Raw genomic sequence first — 19,147 nt, 5'->3', positions numbered from 1 at the left:
TACTTTAAAACATTGCAGCAACAATGTAAAAAGTGATTGTTGCGGGCACTAACATGTCATCCCTCAGCAGACGTCTCCTGGGTGCCTCAATCCTCTCTTCATCACTCAGAATTTGTGCGTCGTGGTATCGCAGACCAGCCTCTGTAATCATGCCCAAGTGATCAGCGGAGATAACATCAAGGAGAGCTCGCTCTGCAGGACGGCACTAACAAGTTTGCCAACGAAATTGGGTGATAGAGCATAAACAAAGGCACACCTCGAATTCAAATCCCTCCTTGGATGTTGTGATAATTCAGTTCAACTCCATTGAACAAGAATAATGATTGAGGAAGAGTGCTTATCAAAACCTCCTCTGTCTCGACCACCTGAAGCATGTCCTGGGCTACAATGAACAAGGAGACTCCAGCCTCGGAAAAATCCTCCGCCCTGCAAATGACTGCGCATGCAATTATGATGATAGAGTAATACCAGCCTGTCTTTAAAGTCCGTCCTTAAAGATTAACGTACAACTTTGGTCTTATTTTTAAGCAGTTTTATTTATTTATTAATGTTTCACAGGTCATGATGCCATGTCTCTCACCAAAGTCACTGTTGAGATCTGATAACCTGGGGGCACTTCCTGTAAAGCCCAGTAGGAAAATAACAAAATAAGCAGTCAGATGATCAGATCTAATATCAAAACAGCAAGCAATTAAAGGACCAGGATGTAAGATTTAAAGTTTATATTTGTAAGTATGTTTTCATTAGTGCAGCAAAGGCAGGTTCCCCTACAAACTTGGAAAGGGAGGGGTGAGGCGAGGGGTATTCAGTTGGCTGCAATGTGCAGCCTCACGGTTAGATGCCATTAAATCCTACATGTGAGGGAATTTTCTATCACAGGCCTTCTGTACGGTTAGGCGCCCAAAAGTCTCAGGGTTGGACAACACAGAGGCCTCAGACAGAGACACATTAACATAATATTTGGAGGCCATTCTAGCAGACAGTAGATAGGAAGTTTCTCCTCGTGAAGTAGCCAAGGTCTTACAGATAAACTGTATTGACTGATACTGGACCAATTCAAGGAGGAATGCTCGAGGTGACATTTTAAGAGAATTAGGTCAAAAGTGTCCTCAGTTAGAGGGATGGATGTCAGGGCATACGTAAGTATGGTATGAGCTATTGTATGGATTTGACTGTCCAATAGAGTACCAGAAATGTAGAAAGAGGGTACAGAATATCCATAATAGGGAAATAGTTCAAGGAGTAAAAGGGAAAACATGTGACATTGGGGGTATTAATACACCCCATTAGAACGAATATCTTCAGAATTTGGTGTGGCACTACCTTGGTTCACTTGTGGACATTGTGTTGCTCATCACCTTCTCCTTGATGCATCAAGCCTGCAATGAATACCTCTGCATAACACATCTGAAGTCTCCTGATGAACTCCCTCCTTCAGCTCACAAGAATTTCCACCACATTACATAGTGGTCCTTTGGGCTTGATTATCGAAACCACTTTATTTGGAGGTGAAACCAAAGGTGAGTGAACCCAAAGTGTCAGTAATAATCGCTCACTGCAAAGGGAAATTGTGTGCATGCACAAGTATGATATATACAAGTTGAACCTGGAAGTCAGTCTGTGAGCATTTCACTGTTTGCTTTTGTTTTCTCTTCCAAAGAAGGTTTAGCAAACCTGAAAGACTGTTTAATATCACCTCACATTCTGTTTCTTGCCCTGTTTGACTTCTTTCTGACAGCGTTAACACATTCCCAGATCTCAGGAAACAACATGGTGAGTACAGTGTTGTTATTACCACCATCATAGGAACAGGGGACACATGGTAACTAAGACAATGAGACAAATAAGAAGTGGAACTTTCCTCCTGTGATTTAGCATTGCGGTTCCACAAAGTTGGATGACTCAAAAGAGACGTCATCAGGGCTGTTTTTCAAAGCTTGGAAATCTCTCTCCCGAGCCACAGAAGACATTTACAACTGTTTTCACAGGCTGAGTAGTTCTCCTAATGAAAAGTAAACTGAACTTCAAGTGTAAAATTGATGGAGCGCCCCTTTGGCTGACTGGAGCAGAAACAGAATGCATACAACCGCATTTACAGAGCAAAACTATATTATAATCAGATCAGACTCATAGTTTAAACATGTTCAGGTTTCCTTCACTGTGCAAATAACATAAGGAGGACTGTAGAGAATAGTGACCCCAGTGCTGAGTAGGTACAACCAGGAAGTCATTTTTAATTCAAATAAACACTGGACTGCAGAGCGAGGGCTCGGACTCATTAATCCACTCTCAAGCTCTCGACATGACACTGTTGTCAGGCCCGGTGCTGCTCTTAAATGTGAGGCTCTCCGTCTGTGTTTCTGAGCTTGTGCTTCTGCTAAGTACGCATGGTTTTATTCACCGACTGTAGATCACTGTGAATAACGAGAATATCTGTCCTACTGTCAAACTTGGCAGACAGATGAACAGGATGTGGACAGGACAGCGACTGGTGCTGACTGGGCTGAAGATAAAGGGAAGGAAACAGCAGGATTTATAACAGGATGAGAAATTTGAAATTAACCAGCTTGTTTTGAAATGGGGTGTCATTTTAAGAGGAGATGGGGCATTGATTTCAGGTTGGAAAAGAGGCAGCAGGGAGCGGTTTGATGGCCATAAAATCTTTGCATTGCAACTTGTACATATGTTGTTAAGAGCACTGAAATGTGTCTTCGTCTCTACATGCACATGTGTTTACAAACATTTCCCCGCCCAGAAAATGAGGTAAAATGAAGAGACACCCATACGTTTTCTATCTGCTTTGTCCTTGACTTGTCCCAGGAAGAGAGAGGAGATTTTCCCCTATTTGTTACTCGAGAGACAGCAACTGGCTGTGACTATAGCAGAATTTAAAACAGTAAATAAGGAGGTAATGGGCTTTGAGCCTACTGTCATCTCCAGTCTAGCTCTGGCTATCACCCAGGATATTAGCAGATAAATCTGAATGGCTTCCATCTGAGGCAGCGCACAATGGTTATTGATCAGACAACTCTGTGCAGAGTGGGGGGAGAGGAGCAGAGTTTATTAATTAGGGATTGACAGCCAATTCCCTCTTCTTATTCACAGACGGACAGCTCGGGAATCCTGATGAGCTGTGCCCTCTATGCATTTGTCAACGCCGAGCTTCACGCTGCCTGCAAACACAATAACACTGCACCGCTACAAGAATACACAGGGGGAATTGGGCCGATGACCCTGTTCAGCACTCATACGGTGTAAACCTGTGCACAATGAGAGATCAGCTGGTTATTCAGGTGTAAAATGACCAACCGACCGCTTGCTCAGATCCTCATTTTCTTAGCCTTTAGTGCTGGATGACCCCCTGAATGTAAGCATCCTCACTCTCTGCTTTAGTTTCAAGATATCGAGATGATGAACTTACTTGTAGATAAGTTACTTGAGTGAAGTTGCTTCTTCAAAATATATTTACAATTTTCTCATTTCAGTCCACCTTGCTTTTCCCACTCTGTTCTGATGGCTATATGAATGTCTTATAGGCTGTTCTCCAGCAGCTCTGCTTCTCCTCCCTAAACTTGAATCTAATAGGATACAGGGCTTTTCCACTGATTGGGTTGCTAGAGAATAAAATTGGCTCTTAACTGTACCTCAGTGCTGAGCGGCACCCTAATCCAGCCACCCCGGGCTGCCAGGCTCCGTTGTTCTCCCTCAGCTCTCCCGTATGCTCCGATACGGATCTGATCCCCTGCACAATTTCATGCCTGCTTTGCCCTCTTCTCCTGCAGCAAAGCATCAATTACCCTCATAAAACAAATTCTGCCCCCTTCAGAAGCTTCAGCCAAACGTGCCCCCCCTCCTCCTCCCCCAACACCCACATATCTCCACGGCGGCCAAATAGCCACAACTCACTTTAAACTTTGAGCATGTTGTGCAACTCTCCAGCACTTTTTACACATATATTGTTATGAGCATCACAAAAAGAAATGGTGAAGATTAAAAGGAAGCAAACAACTTCAAGAAATACCTACTATCCACTTAAGCAAATTTGATGCACTGATGCACGTCCTCACAAATACCCTTGAGGTAAAGAGAGCTTTTTTTTCTTTCTCCAAGAGGGAAGCATTAAGTTTCAATTCAGGGCTTGGAAACCAGACTGTGCAGCAGGGCGACTCACTTACTCCCTGACCCTTGACATCCATCTCTGCCAGGCTAATCCCAGGTTAATGACTGGGCCAAAGAGCATCAGGAGGGGACATAACAGTCATCTTAAACACAGCCACGCACACACATTTGTAAACTGAAGCGACACCGCCACACTTACAAACACTGTCTATTAGAATAATATAAAACCAATAAGCTCTCAGTACCTGATTTAGAGTGGTGGAAGAGCTCAGATCTGTTAACTTTAAAGAAAAAGTAAAATGTAAAATGTAAAATGTGATGCAAATGTAAAAACACTATGCACAAAAGCTACTTGCTCCTATCAACAAATTTTTTCAAATTTGCAGAAAAAGGCCTCCTGACGACTGATATATGACATTATTAGATCATTAATACAGATGCACCAATGCGTAAGCAGAATTTCTCTGTTGTGGCTCATTAAAGTGGAACTAATGCAAGCATGCAGTTTAGTCCAGTGGGGTCAAGTTGCTCCAAACAGTCACAAGATAAATCTGAAGGGTTGTGAGATGATTAATGTGGTGGGAAAGATGAAAAACAAAATTCTGCTACACGAATTTCTATTCATTTTTTGAACTTTGGTCTTTGATTTTTGAATAATTTGAGCAAACATTTATTTGAAACCATCTGAAACTTAGACACGACACTATTCATTTGTGAGAGGTCGCAGTCCAAAAATGTTGGAAACAGCTGCTTTGATCTTTAGCAGCACTTGTGCTTTAGAAGCTTATTATGTGTTTCTTTATGCAAAATATTAACCTGAAAACTAGCCAGGAACTACCGCTGTCAGTGAAGGAAATGTAGCGGTGTAGAGGAGGAAAGACATAGAAAAAGTAAAGTACAAATAACGAGAAATTGTATTTAACATCATAACTTGAGTAAATGTGTTTTCCTCCACTGCTAGTTTGACATGTTTTTTATGTGCAAGTCAATATAACACACACATCGAAATGCACAGACTGAGCAGAGACTATTTATCTTGCTGTTGTCACGTCGCTTTGCCCTTGCTCACATCTCAACAGTTCAACAGGGTGCTTTCCATGCATTTTACAGAATGATTTTCTCGAGAAGATATTCAAATGATATTCAGCGTTTTATTTTATGCTTTTCTAAGAAATGCATATTACTTTTGGGAGAGGCTGAATGTGCCCAGAACACAATGCGTTCTTATCTCGAGGCTGCAAAAAGAGGGAAGCCTGACAATTTTCAGCAACCCACAGACCTCAGCAACGGAGTGCAGGGGGCAGAGGGCAGCGGGGTTGAAATGTGAAATTAACCATCCAAATACTGTACTTTTGCAACACTGAAGGGCCAAAACCTTTCCATAAGGATTAATTACAAGCCAGACTTGTTCAAATACATTATACAGTCTTATTTTAGGCTGAAAGTTTTAACAGTAACAATGGGATTCTGAGATAAACTGAATCTACAGCCACCTACAGTAAATAACCAACAGGGCAGCATTTGATTGAATTGTGCTATAATGACTGTGTATCAAGGTCAATGGCAATTCATTAGCTACTCTCATTTAAACAGTTAATCTATCTGCCGTCTGTGCTTAAAAATGAAAAAGAACATCACATTTTTTCAAGCACTTACTTGGTCAACATTTCTTTTAGGTCTCTCTTAATGACTTATTGAGTATTTTCTTTCATCAGTTAATTAGCATTCAAATACAAAAGGTACTTAATTTCAAAGCAATTATCGCGTGATTGGCTGGCCCACATGAAAAAGTCGCCTGCTTTCTGTTCTGTTAAACCCTTGTGGACTTCCGCACGAATTGATTTACCTGTGTGAGCGTGTGTGTCTAGATGCGTGCGTGTCCTTGTGTGCGTGTGAGTGCTGTGTTTGTTCACACACTGTGCAGTGCGTGCGTCTGTGTATATAAGTACAAAAATACCTTATACCCTTGACTGCATCCAAGTAGGTCCTTGACTGTTTTATATTCTTTCAGTCAAGCAGGCAGATACCAAGTAGCAGGTGGACAACATCTGCTGTGCAAAGAGAGGCACCAAATGGAAGGAAAAAACACTGCAAACACAAGGTATTCCATCAATATAATTACTTTCACATAAATGCACATGAGCACACTCACACACACACTCACAATGTGGATGCATAACATTTGGCCTTCAGAGGGCCCCGGGATCATGCTCCTTCGTGTAGTGGGAAGAGATAAACAGGAAATGCTTTCTGCAGCCGTCAGCTACTCAGTGCTATCAGCCTCCGCTCGGCATTTATCTGCAAAGAATCCCATGTACACATGCTTCAGAATGCCTTGAGATTTCCAAAGTTAATTAGAGCATCAAATTAAGCACATGACAAGTGCCAGAAGAAGGGCAGTGGAAGGACCTTTAATCCCCTTTGATCCCCGGACTCTCCTCCACGGCACCTCAAGCGCCACCTCAGCCACTGTTTACCAAATTAAAAAAAAATCCCAGCTGTAGAAGGCAATCAACACGCGTGTGGATTTACGCGACTCCATCCCCCTCACTTTGTTTGTTTGTGTGTTATTGAAAAGAAAGCGATGCATGATTTAATTGAATGAGGTCCCTTTTTGCAGCCAGTTTAAGGGGTAAATTTGATTGCAGTTTTAATTAACCAGCATAGTTCGCCCCTTTCATTGGTCCAAGGGATTACAATTATGAGCACAATGAAGCAGTGTGCTGATTTGGTAAAGGTGGCTGCAGTGGGAGTTTATAGGGGCCTGTTTAATCCAGGCTATGAAGACGTGAAGTTCAATCTGTGCGCATGGCGACAAGTTGGAAAAAAGCTATTTAATGCTGTTATTGTGAAGCTGTTGAACAAGGAGTTTGTGGTTGAACATACTGTCTCTCATCTAGTTATTTATTTTATTTTAAGTCATTGTGCTCATGAAAATAAAAAAGATCATAAATAAAATCTGTTCTGTGGTGAACCAGTTTTCTCCCTCTAACACCAGTTTCTTCTTTTTCAGATTGTCATTCAAGCCCTCTTGCTTGTCTGTCATTACTTAAAGGCCCTCTGTGGAGTTTCTGACCACTAGTAGCGCTATGGTGCAGTATTTTTAAGAGTGGATCCCCATTTTGTTTGCTGTCATTCACATGCACAGGCAGGCAGAAGCAGAAACAACACAACCAAGAAGCAGGCACCAGGACGACGAGGACGGCTTTGCAAATGAAACGCATTCAACATGCTTGTTAGACCTCAAGGAGACACATGGTGTGTTTTGGTGAGTGACGCTGAAAGTAAACACAATTTTTTTTTTTCTCCACAGAGCACCTTTAAGATTGATTTTTTAACATTTTCTTTTGCACGTGTTTCCTGCGAAGAATGACGTGATACTAAATAGAAGAACAAAAGAGTTGAAGTTACATAAGCTGACCAATTAATCAGAACTGAGTAATTGTCTCATGTTTTTCTCATAACTAGTGTCAAATAACATATAATGATATATTTCATGATATATATATATTATATATTCTGTGCATTTATTTTCCACAAAACTTCAGAGGAATTATTAAGGAATTTACAGACCTTTATATAAAAGCATTACTAATATATCACCCTGTCTTCTGTCTACTGCACCTTCATGAGGCATAAAAGACTAAAATAGTAAACTGCAGTCCTGAGCTGTGTTGGCTGGCAACTGCTCTGTGCAGATGATGCACACATCCACCTTTGGTAATGCAATTTCACCACCTGGATTTTATCTCGGCAGTGCAAACGCGAGGCTTTCTTCCTGCTTGAGCTGAGGCCAGCCCAGCATTGTTTTTCTGCATCTCTGTCTTTATCTTGTTCCTGTAACAATGTGGTGGGATATGGAGGCAGAGACGGTTCCAGGGCCACTGATCGTGATTCCTAAACGATATTGGCTCATTAAGACTGTAGTTTGCTTGGTTGGATGTTTAATGTGACTCATTACACAAATAAACAGAGTCACTTTATAGTGGCAGCGATAATGACAATCATTGCAACTTAGCAAGTAAACAGCAGCTTCAGTGGTCCATCTTAACAGTTATTTACATTGTGAGGACAGTTAATTAGTTAGTTTATTGACTTAGATAACACAACACAAATACATAAAATAGCTTTACATGATTAAATAAAACATCGGGTCTCAGCTCTGATGATGCTAAAGCTTTTGAATTGACATCTTTTGGACAAAGTGGCAACAAAAACTGAACAGGACAAATTTCAGTCTGATGGTATGCTTCGATTAAACATAATTTATTTCATTTCATTCGCCATTTTTTTCATTCACACACGTTACCCTTCATGTTTCACATGCGCTTTTTGCTGCTACATGTCTCCTCTTTTTCTCTTCAAAAGTACAAAGTCAGGATGAACACAGAATTGAAATGTAATAATTCTTCATATATCTTTGAGTATACTTTCCCAAAACATCTGTATTTTTTCTACCTCTACTACTTCTCTTTTCTTAAGTTTATCTTTCTTGGAGGGGTTTGTTTGGTGGGTTAAACTTTTCACTGAATAAGAAAAAAGAAAACGTTGCTGAGCATTCAATGAACTGTAGAGCGACAACAAAAAGGATATTAAAAACCAGACATTGTATTTATTGGAGGGTTATATTTCGTGAGGCACAGAGGTGTTTATCTGTGTTGACTGATGAATAGATTTCCACTCAGTGTCCACTTTTTATTGTTCACCTGTAGAGTCTATCCACAACAGCTCTGCTATAAAGTCCTCTTTTACGATGCCTATAATATTCAATTATTGTTGAAATTGTCAGAGAGGTTCTGAATAAATCATATATTTTTGCACCAATGTCATAGTTAAGATTGGTGTTTAATTGGACTGCATTACTTTCAGAGGGGTCTGTAATATTCTGATCCCTCGTGTATGTAAATAGAAAGGACTAAAAATAGACACATCAACACATCACCACCTTAAACCATAACCTCAATAATAAACCTGTACTTCAATTTACACATTTCCATCATCAGAAACTGACCGCAAAGATCTTGTGGCAGGGCTGTTGTATTGGGTCGCATTAGATGCTACAGGTGTACCTAATAAAGTGGCCACTGAGTGTACATAAAGCCAATAAATGCATAATATGTACATTAGTGCATAACACTTTGATATATAGACATGGGATTGTGGTCAGACATGGCTGATTTAACGAGTTTATGAGATGTGATGGTGTGTGTGAATGTGTGTGTGTGTGTGTGTGTGTGTGTGTGTGTGTGTGTGTGTGTGTGTGTGTGTGTGTGTGTGTGTGTGTGTGTGTGTTATTCTGCTTGCTGTAACAACTGAATTTCCCCGGTGTGGGATCAATAAAGTCTTATCTTATCTTATCTTATCTTATCTTATCTTATCTTATCTTATCTTATCATAAAGGAGAAGTTCTTGTGTCCAGTTGTTTTGCTCTATAGCATAAATCAGAGGGGAGAAGCTACATCAGGTAATGTGAAGGGTGTGAGGAGTCTTCAACAATTGTCCCTGCTCGCAGTGGTGGAGGAATAAAAGTACTAAAACCACACTGTAAAAATACTCTGTTACAAGTAAAAGTCCTACATTGAGAACATAAAGTAAAGTTACGTAAGTATAATCAGGAAAGTGCACTTAAAGTATCAAAAGTAAAAGTACAGAAAAATGCATCTGGTTATTATTGCTCGTGCATCAATATAAAGCAGGATTTTAGTGTTGTAGTTGGTTGAGATGTTAATTGAGTTATTTTATTATTATTTTGTATAGGACTGCAAACAATGACTACATTTCCTTATGGATTAATCTGCTGATTATTTTTGTGATTAATCGATTGTTTGGGTTTGTGATGAAACCTGAAATAGTACCCCTGAGATCAAAGTGATACCTTCACAATGTTCATTGTCCAACCAGCAGTCCAAACCTCTAAATTATTACAAAATAATTCAAATTATTTAAAGGAAAAGCATCAAATCCTCATTTTTGAGAAGCTGGAACAAAAATGACTTTCATAGATTATCAAACCAACTAATTTTCTTCTGTCTAATCTGTTTGATTTGATCAACTAAATGATTAATAGATGGAACTTTTCAGCTTTCCACAATCACAATTGTGTAGTTTAACTTAAACATCAAATTTCATCGGCTCTTTGTTTGTTTTGTGTGCAAAAATCTTGATCTGAAGTGATGAAAGCTGTCAAACGATAGTAGTGAACTGAAAAGCACAATATTTTTCTCTAAAATGCAGTGGAGTAGAGGTGGAACATGGCATGACAAGAAAAGACTTCAGTGTCTGAAGGCTGAAAAGTACTTCAGGCTGGTTTATGTGTCTCTATTCAACGACAGTGAAACAGTCTCCTTTGAGGTTAAATGTTGATGTTCAACAGATGCTGCTCAAGTAGCGTCCTCGTTCTCTCGCTCTCCACCAGCGCCGCTCACAGCCAGACAAGGACAAGAGGGCGAGGCAGATAGAGACAGACCCCCCCTCCCCTGTCCCTCCTCCATCCCCCCTCCCATACTGTAAATGAGCAGCGCTGGTGTAGATCAGCTCCTCTTGGCCAAATGGGTTGTGTCAGCTCACAGAGAGCATCATCATCGTGCTGCTTAGTTTAGACTGGCACTCCGCTGGGAAGAGCGAGCTAATGCATTACAATCCACAGACACACATGCAGCAGACACGCATATGCAGATGTGCACACGTACACACACACACACACACACTGTAATGAGATTCAACACATCAGAGAGACAGAGGTCTCTGGAGCGAGGTGGACAGAGGTTGGACAGAATTTAGATACACTGAAGAATAAAGTCAAGTGAAGGCTGAATTACCTCGAGACCTCGTTCAACTCAATTGCACTACCTCACACACGCGCAGTCGTGCTTGCATCACTTCAGAGGGCATTATTTTGACTTACTTTTTTTTCCCCTTGACACTAACATGAACCATAATCCAAGTCTTCAGCCTAAACTGTAATGATTTACCTTATGGGGACTTGTGTCATGTCCCCATAAGACAGATGAGTCCACACAATGTGACTGTGAAAACAGATTATGTCTCCACAACATGAGTAATACACTTAGACACACGCACGCACACATGCACTCACTGGAAAACTGAAGCACAAATCCAACATGTTCCTTCACACGAGGGATAAAACAAAAGATTTGGGCTCAGATTTACCTTCTTAACCTCAGTCTCTTTCTGTCTGCACAGTTTTGTGATACAGCACAGGGCCCTGGTGACCGTGTGAGCTTAATGGCATGCTGATGAGGTCAAAGAGAGAGGGGAGTCAGGTTAATTGGCAGCTGCTCAGCAAATCTCAGGTTGCATGATGATTACAAATCCTCCAAATGTTAACACGGAGGGGCGGGTAGGATAAATATAGCTTCCAGTTCAGCTGAATGGGAATGTGGAGCAGTGTGACGACATAAAGAGTCCTCCCAGGAGACAGTATCTCTCCAAATTAGGTTATGATACCGTACTAGATAGAAGAAGGGACAATTATCACAGCTCCTCCCATCCAACCACGGTGAGTGATTGATAAGACGCCCTGTGGGCTCAGACTGTCGTCACCTGGATCAGACAAAGTCAAGGGTGAAATGCAAAGTAATGTCACAGTAATTCTTGTGCTGTTTTCAGTATTTTTGAAGCCAGGGGAAGATACATAAAGTACATGTACTCACATATTAAGGCACATTTTGAGAGATTTATTAAGTTATTATTTAAATATTGTCTTTAGATGGTCATAAGTTACAGCACTTATTAAAACATCAACTGACTCTGGTGTTCAGCCGAACATTTGACACCAACACGAGCATCTAAGCTTAAAAACATAACTGTTATTGGGTAAAACAAATGTAAGAAAATATGAAAATAGCCTTGTTGTGGCTTAATAGCACAGCAGCACCAGAATAAAATGTTGGCATTGTGCTTTTCTACAAACCACATATACCTTCTGTTTCATAATTATCATATCAACATTTCAATGTTACATGTATGAGTATGTCATCAGGGGGAGGAGGAGGAGGAGGAGGAGGAGGAAGAGGAGGAGGGGATGGTGGCATGACAGCTAAGCGACCGCCAAGCAACAGACCATCTCTTTTAAACCTGACCCTCTCCTCACCCTAAACCTAACAATGGTAAAGAAACATTAAGTTTCAACATATCTGTGGTTTGTTGAAATGCTCAATGCCAACATTTATTCTGCTGATTGGTTTGGCATTTTGACATTAGCTTGTAAAACATAAGGTCCCGGATCTTAGAGACAGATGTTAAAAAACATTCTCCTCCTCCAGAATTAACACATAATCAACAGACATTTCTGATTAGGGACCCTTTGATTTGGTTAATAAAGAATCATGACCACAATAAGCTCTGAGCGGGACACATTACATTTGAGAAATAAACTTCTTATTGCTGCCTGGTGGATAAAATATGTAACCATGCTAGTGTTTTTAAATTTCCTCAAACATACATTATCTTTGGCAGGTCCGTACCGCAGTTTACGGTCCCTTATTGGCTGACACCAGTGTGTTTGTGATAAATGTGTCTACGTAAATTAGGCAGTTGTGTGTTTCACCACTGCTGAATTTACATCCATTAAGGGCAAAAATGATCTAAACTCTCCATAAGCACAACACACAGTTGCTTGTGCACTTTACTTTGAATGTTGTCCAGCTGGGACAGAAGTCTTTCACTCACAGTACAGGCCGCACTTGAGTAGGACACTGCAGTATTTTTGATATGGTCGCTTATTAATAAATAAATGGTGTCACAGAAACCAGAAACTCACCTGGACACTTGTGCTGTTCACTCAGGTGGCACTAAGGTGCAGATAGAAATTTCAATGAATAATATGCAAATAGGACTTCTTCTCCTTAGATCAGCTGAAACCGCTGAGCACTGCCGTCGCTGCATTTTCACAGAATCATCCATATGAATTCCTGCCCTCTGTTCTCCTGCTCAGAGGCACCTGCGTCCTCGCAGCATCTGAGAAACATCAGGAAACGCTGTCTGCACCGTTCCCCAGTGGAGACCTTATCTGTGAGAGGTGTTTGTGTAATGGCGTTTTGCAGCCTGGTCCTGCAGGTCACACTGTCTGGAGCAAACAGAGACAAAAACAACTGAGAAAGAGAGAGGGCAGGGGGGACAAAGCAAACAGAAATATGAATAGTGGGTTATTGGCCTTATCATGCTTACATGCTGCCTTTTCTGTACGATGCCTTTCAGCAGGGTTGTGTTACTGAAGCGTAGACTTAACTGAAGGCGGGAATACACAAAATAGATCCAAAAAATGGAGCCACATCACACCGCTGTTTGATTTTTGTTGTTTTGTTGTCGTGGTTGAAAATGTGCATCAATTCAGATCTCAGCGGCGTCGGTTTTTCTTTTCTTTCTGACTGAACATCCCCGCGCACAAGCACCCACACCCACGCACGCTCACACACACACTCATGAAACGTACAATTTTTCAGAATACTTCCCACATCTCTCCACCCACATTCCCTTCCTCACAGATAGCAGCACATGTATAATTGCAGTGTGCAACAGTGCGCACCTTAGAGGAAATAATTACCACCATAAAAAGAGCAATTACTAACCTGGCAGAGAGTTGCAGTGGATTTTAATGCTTCTGCCAGTAACGTCTGCTCACATACCGCTCTTTGTGTGTTTGACTAATGGTTTCTTTTGAAGGATAAACAAGCCACATTTACCAATACTAAAATGCTGTCTGTTTTGCACACATTTAGACGTAAAACACAGCTTGCGGGTTCTGTGACAATCAGGGTGAGCCGTGAATGCAGGGAAGAGAAACAGGGCTGAAGGTTAATATGGGTTTGATTCAAGTAACCAAACATTAAAGAGCTTTATAAGAACTGACTGTCGAGAGAGGCCTGCTTCAATTCAATACTTAATATCCAGTTTTGATTAGCTCATGTGTCATTTCGATCCCTTTCATCTGTTATGAATAAATGCTTTCCAAACTGGCTGTCAGTGTGGGACACTTATTCATTTTCTTCTTAAACGTCATTATGAGAGGATCACTAAAATGATAAGAAGGCCGGACTGAGCAAGTGGCTTTGTGATTTGCATTACAACTGCTCGGCTCTGTGTGCAGAAAATGAAAAGATGCATTAAGGCGCATACTGTGGTTGCACGCACGCACACACGCACGCACACACAGCAGCAATTTTTTTCACTACTTCCGGCCAATCACTCTGTTAGAGAATTAATCACAATCTGTTCCCTGCCTGCTTCAGAGAATACGACCATCTATCAAAGCCTCCACTCGTCCTGACTACACCACAGCATTCACTAGTCATCTCACAACTATTGTCTCTGGGCTTCAATGGTCTGATTGATTTTACAAGACAGCGACTGGGGATTATCATTTGGCATCATATCCTGCGTGTAATTGCACAGTATTGACGAATGCTAACCCATAGTCAAAGCAAGTATTGAAGGAATGAGCAACAATACCTCAGTCATCAGTGATAATTGGTGGACGAAAAGAGCAGAAGATCAATGAGCCTCATCTGAAGCGCAGATTAAGCTAAAAATTGTTGATAGTTTGGAGACAGGGTGCCACTTTTAGAATCAATTATTCTTATTAAAACACTTTAAATTTGTAAATAACTGCTTTATTAATGGTTCATAAAGTAAACAGTAAGGGGAAAAGTCAGGCAAAAGAAATGGTTGAATTCCTGCACACTGACAGCACCGAGTTCATAATCGATACAATGTTATGCTCATTGACCTTTGTCAGGTATCAGATGCACAATATAAAACATCAATAACATCTCCATATAGGAAAAAAAGCCACAGCAAAACAAATGAGGGCCAAAATCACAAAAACTTGGGATAATTACCGTGTCAATAATTGATAAAATCATGATTAAAATGTCAATATCCTTAGAATACAAATGAAAGTAAAAAAAAGAAAAAAGAAACAGAAAAGTAATAACCAAGAGATTAGATGGGCAACGCAAAATAATCAATATTTTTTCTCACTAAGAGAGGTTCAAATAAGAGAAGCGGACAATAGTTTATGACATAAACTCGTGGTCCTTCATTAAGGACATTTCTTTAACATGAGACTATGGAGTTTAAGGTTTATTTCCCTTTATAAATGACTCGCTGATTTTATTTTTTTTTAACGCTGATGTTGACATGCATTGACTTGTGTTAGCAGCAGTCAGCATCAATAAAAAATAAGAGCCCAGGTCCAGGATCAAGTAAAATGTAAATAGTAAAGAATTAATAATAATAGCATATGGATGTAATGGGCAGCATATTATATCACCATTCAAGGGGTCACAACTCAATTGGTGGCCATATTTAGTTTAATTTAAATAATTAAAATCTTTGAGCATTACAGAGTAAGGACGAATTGAGAAAATATAGGAAACAGATACAGTAAATATTAAAATAAATATAGGCAGAAAATACTGCAGTATAATTTGGATATAATAGTAGAGAAAACAGAGAAGTAACCCACCAATTAGTCAATATCATAGTATACTTTATAGATTTCTGAGTTGCTTGATGCACTCTTATAAATGCTAATTCGTGATTTTAAGTATCTACTAACGCTTGTATTGGTTTGGAATGAGGATACTCGGAGGCAGACAAAGCCAAAACAATGAGCTAGTATTGTTGGCTCAAGGGGCAGTGACAGTCTGACAACCACTTTGGTAATCTGTATACACAGATATCTTCATATGAACACAGAATCTGCAGGCAAAGGACGAGAGTTTGGTATCAGAAGTGTTCTGGTTTCCATTTGTGAGAGTAGTATTGACCAAACGGTCGAAATGCAGTCTTGGAACTCATTAGCTGTCGTTTGAAGATGGTTTAGGAAAAATTGTTGTTGTTGTTGGCCTGGATATTCGTTATTAACATTATCTGGATATATGCTGGTTAAGCGGATAACCAGAAGCTTTATCATCGTCAGACGTTAGCCAGTGGGTTCCAATATAGCCATTTGATGGATTGCCATGAAATTTTGACATTGGTCCCCTGAGGATGAATCCCAATGACTTTGGTGCAGCAGCAGCTATTTCTGTAGCACCACAAACAGATTCACAGTCGTGGTTTTTCAGTGAAATATCCTCAACAAGGCTTGTCGCCCTGATCGTGAATCATAAGGGGTTTGTACCATCGGGTCAGAATTTTAACTTTTCCAACACTTTGGTTTATTAATGAGCTTTGGTTAACTAATGGGACTCAGCTGTTCTTGCGTATAGTGCTAATTAGCAAATATTATCATGATAGCAGAGCAAATCAAGATGTTTTGCATGGTAAGCATTGCACCTGCTGCACATCAGCATGTTAGCATAGTCACTGTGAGCATGTTAGCATGCTGACATTTGCATTTAGCTCTAAGCACTGCTGTGCCAAAGTGCAGCCCGACTGAGCTGCTACCATGGCTGCAGATTCATTCATCTCATTAATGGATAGATGAGGCAACAAAGTGTCATTAAGCAGTAAAACTGTGATCATTTTGCCCAAGACTGCTGTTGAAAAAAGCCACATCTTCCCTCTTTTAGGTGTGTATAAAATGTCAGTTTCATTATTTAGCGTGTTTATTCTCTCCAGTGGGTTACAGCAGCATCACTATTTGTATATTTTCAAGCAAGTCTTGGTTTGGGAGCGACGCCAGGCTTTAAATACTACAAGCGCACACTCATGATCACATTCCCACGATTCAGCATGCTAACAGATTGCTTGCTGGGTTAGGGAGCGATCAGCATCACTCCTGCTAGCGGTTTAAGTAACACAATCTGGTGTCTAATTTCAAACAGCTGTCTGCTCCGCCACAGGACAGGAGCAGGGGCGGAGGGCCAGAAACACCTTGATGATTCATGGCCTGCGAAATGAAGATGAATATTTTATATAAACTGGCATTAAGAGGTTTCAACACAGTCATCCAGATCAAACACAACAGCCTGGCAACCCAGTTCTCCACTGTCTGTCTGCGAGGCTGCTGGCTGTAACACGGTCAATTATATGGTGGGCTGGCGTAGAGTTGAGGTTTAATATGCATGAGGAGTATTTGTTCTTACTGCAAATTAATGACAAATGCTGACTGATACCTATATTTTATTTCATTTGAACATGCTCCTTTTTATGTTTCATTTTGTTTTGAACACATTTTCATTCAATGCTGAAATATTTCAAGTCATTGCCTTATAATTTATTCAATTTATTGCACAGATAAGAAATTGGATTTAATTTTTGTCTTGATTTAATGACTTTAATCCCGTTAACTAATGTGGAGTGCATATATTTACAGATGCATGCATGTCAGCGTACATACATGCCACCCCACAGCATGTGTATGCCTCCATGTCTGCTCCCTCCCTAACTAGGTTTGCAGGGGTAAATTGAGTGTGTGACTGCGTATAATTCACTCTCTGAACAGCCCCATTTCCCTCTGCCCGCCTGTTTGGTCACACTGATTCAATGCACCAGTAGCAGCACAAAATCCATACCAATAAATTTCACCTCCAAGGGGTTGCATGTCCCATCAGCCGGGGATGCCCCCATCGGATACCAAACCATAGTTGGTTAGCCACAAGAAGCACTCTGCAATTGCCCCTCGGCGCTGATCTCAGGGTGCTTTTACCCTTTTTTCTATTGTGGTTTATTGTTATGATTGCTTAACCTGGGACTGTGCTTTCAGAGGCATCTACACTCATCCGCCACTGTCATCAATGTGTTTATAATATGTTGTTAAATCAAAGCAAACCCACAGGGCTGACTGCGTTGGTCATCTCATTCGGCCTGTAATGGCTGAACACTGTCTCTGTGATTGATTCTGCTTATTTGACGTGCATCTCTACGAGGGTCACAGGCCAGGCTGAGATCAGCCGCAGCAGTCAGACTTCAATACTCTGATGTGATGCATGCACCATTTCTACAAGCAACAATCTGGATTTTATACATAACAGTCTCTTCACACACCATTAACCTGCCCAGGGTCTTCATGTCATTATCGATTCTCAAAGGCTACGTGGGCTGTAAACATTCCTGATGCCCTTCAGAGATATCACTCCTAATCATCCTGGGATGCTCAAACGTGTTCGAAGAAAAGGCATCACTGTGCAGAGGGGTACACTCTCTAATCTCATGCATGCCATTTTATTGTGTTCAATCGTGCCTGTGTGTGTGTCAGTGTGTGTGTGTGTGTGTCAGTGTGGGCGTTGCGAGCAAAATGGCGGTTTGTTGACAAAAACTCTCTGCTGTTACTGAAACACAGCCACGTACTGCTTTCACACTGGAGAGCCACTGAGGGAAACACAGGCGGCCAAAGAGAGAGCTGAGTGGTTTAACAATCTGTCTCGATGGTTTGGCCATTTTTTCGACCGGAGCCACCAGCGTTCCCTCATCGCTCGGCTGAGATCCCTCAGAGCACTTATTAATATTCACAGACGAGATGATAGTTAAGCAAAACATTATCACTGCTGATTAACCGGGGATTGCAACGAGGGCCAGATTTTCCCTGGCATTTCAATTCATGTTTTGATTTTGCAAGCATGTTGAACTCTTGATACGGTGCCTCACCATGGCACTAATTAATGGTAATGAGTCTACGCAGAGCAAGATAACAGCAGTGTCCCTTTCTTTACATTCCCCCATATGCCTGTCCAGACCAGTGTGCTGTAACTCAGCTCCTGTCAGAGGCGGAGCTAGGATGGGGCTATAGGCTCACCAAGAATTACAATGGCCACAGCATATAACCACGAAGAGATTACCAGATGGTTGACATTTAAACTCCTGTCTAATTTCCTTTATTTGGCTGCTGTTTCTCCCATTCTCCAGTTGATCCAGTCCAGTAGCACCTACAATTGTCACCACTCAGGGGACTGCTCACAAAGCACAAGATGTCACTACGTAAACCTGCAATTATTTCTTGGCCATTAGAGGGCCGTAGAATGTGAACACAATGCTGGCATCTTATCACCTTTTGGCAAACCGAACTTGTTAACAAATAAGTTGTCTACACAACCAGCAGCTATGAAACTGGCCATTGATG

The sequence above is a fragment of the Chaetodon trifascialis genome, chromosome 3 (assembly GCF_039877785.1).
Source record: "Chaetodon trifascialis isolate fChaTrf1 chromosome 3, fChaTrf1.hap1, whole genome shotgun sequence".
In the NCBI taxonomy this organism is placed as follows: Eukaryota; Metazoa; Chordata; class Actinopteri; order Chaetodontiformes; family Chaetodontidae; genus Chaetodon; species Chaetodon trifascialis.
Note: the sequence above shows the minus strand (reverse complement) of the source record.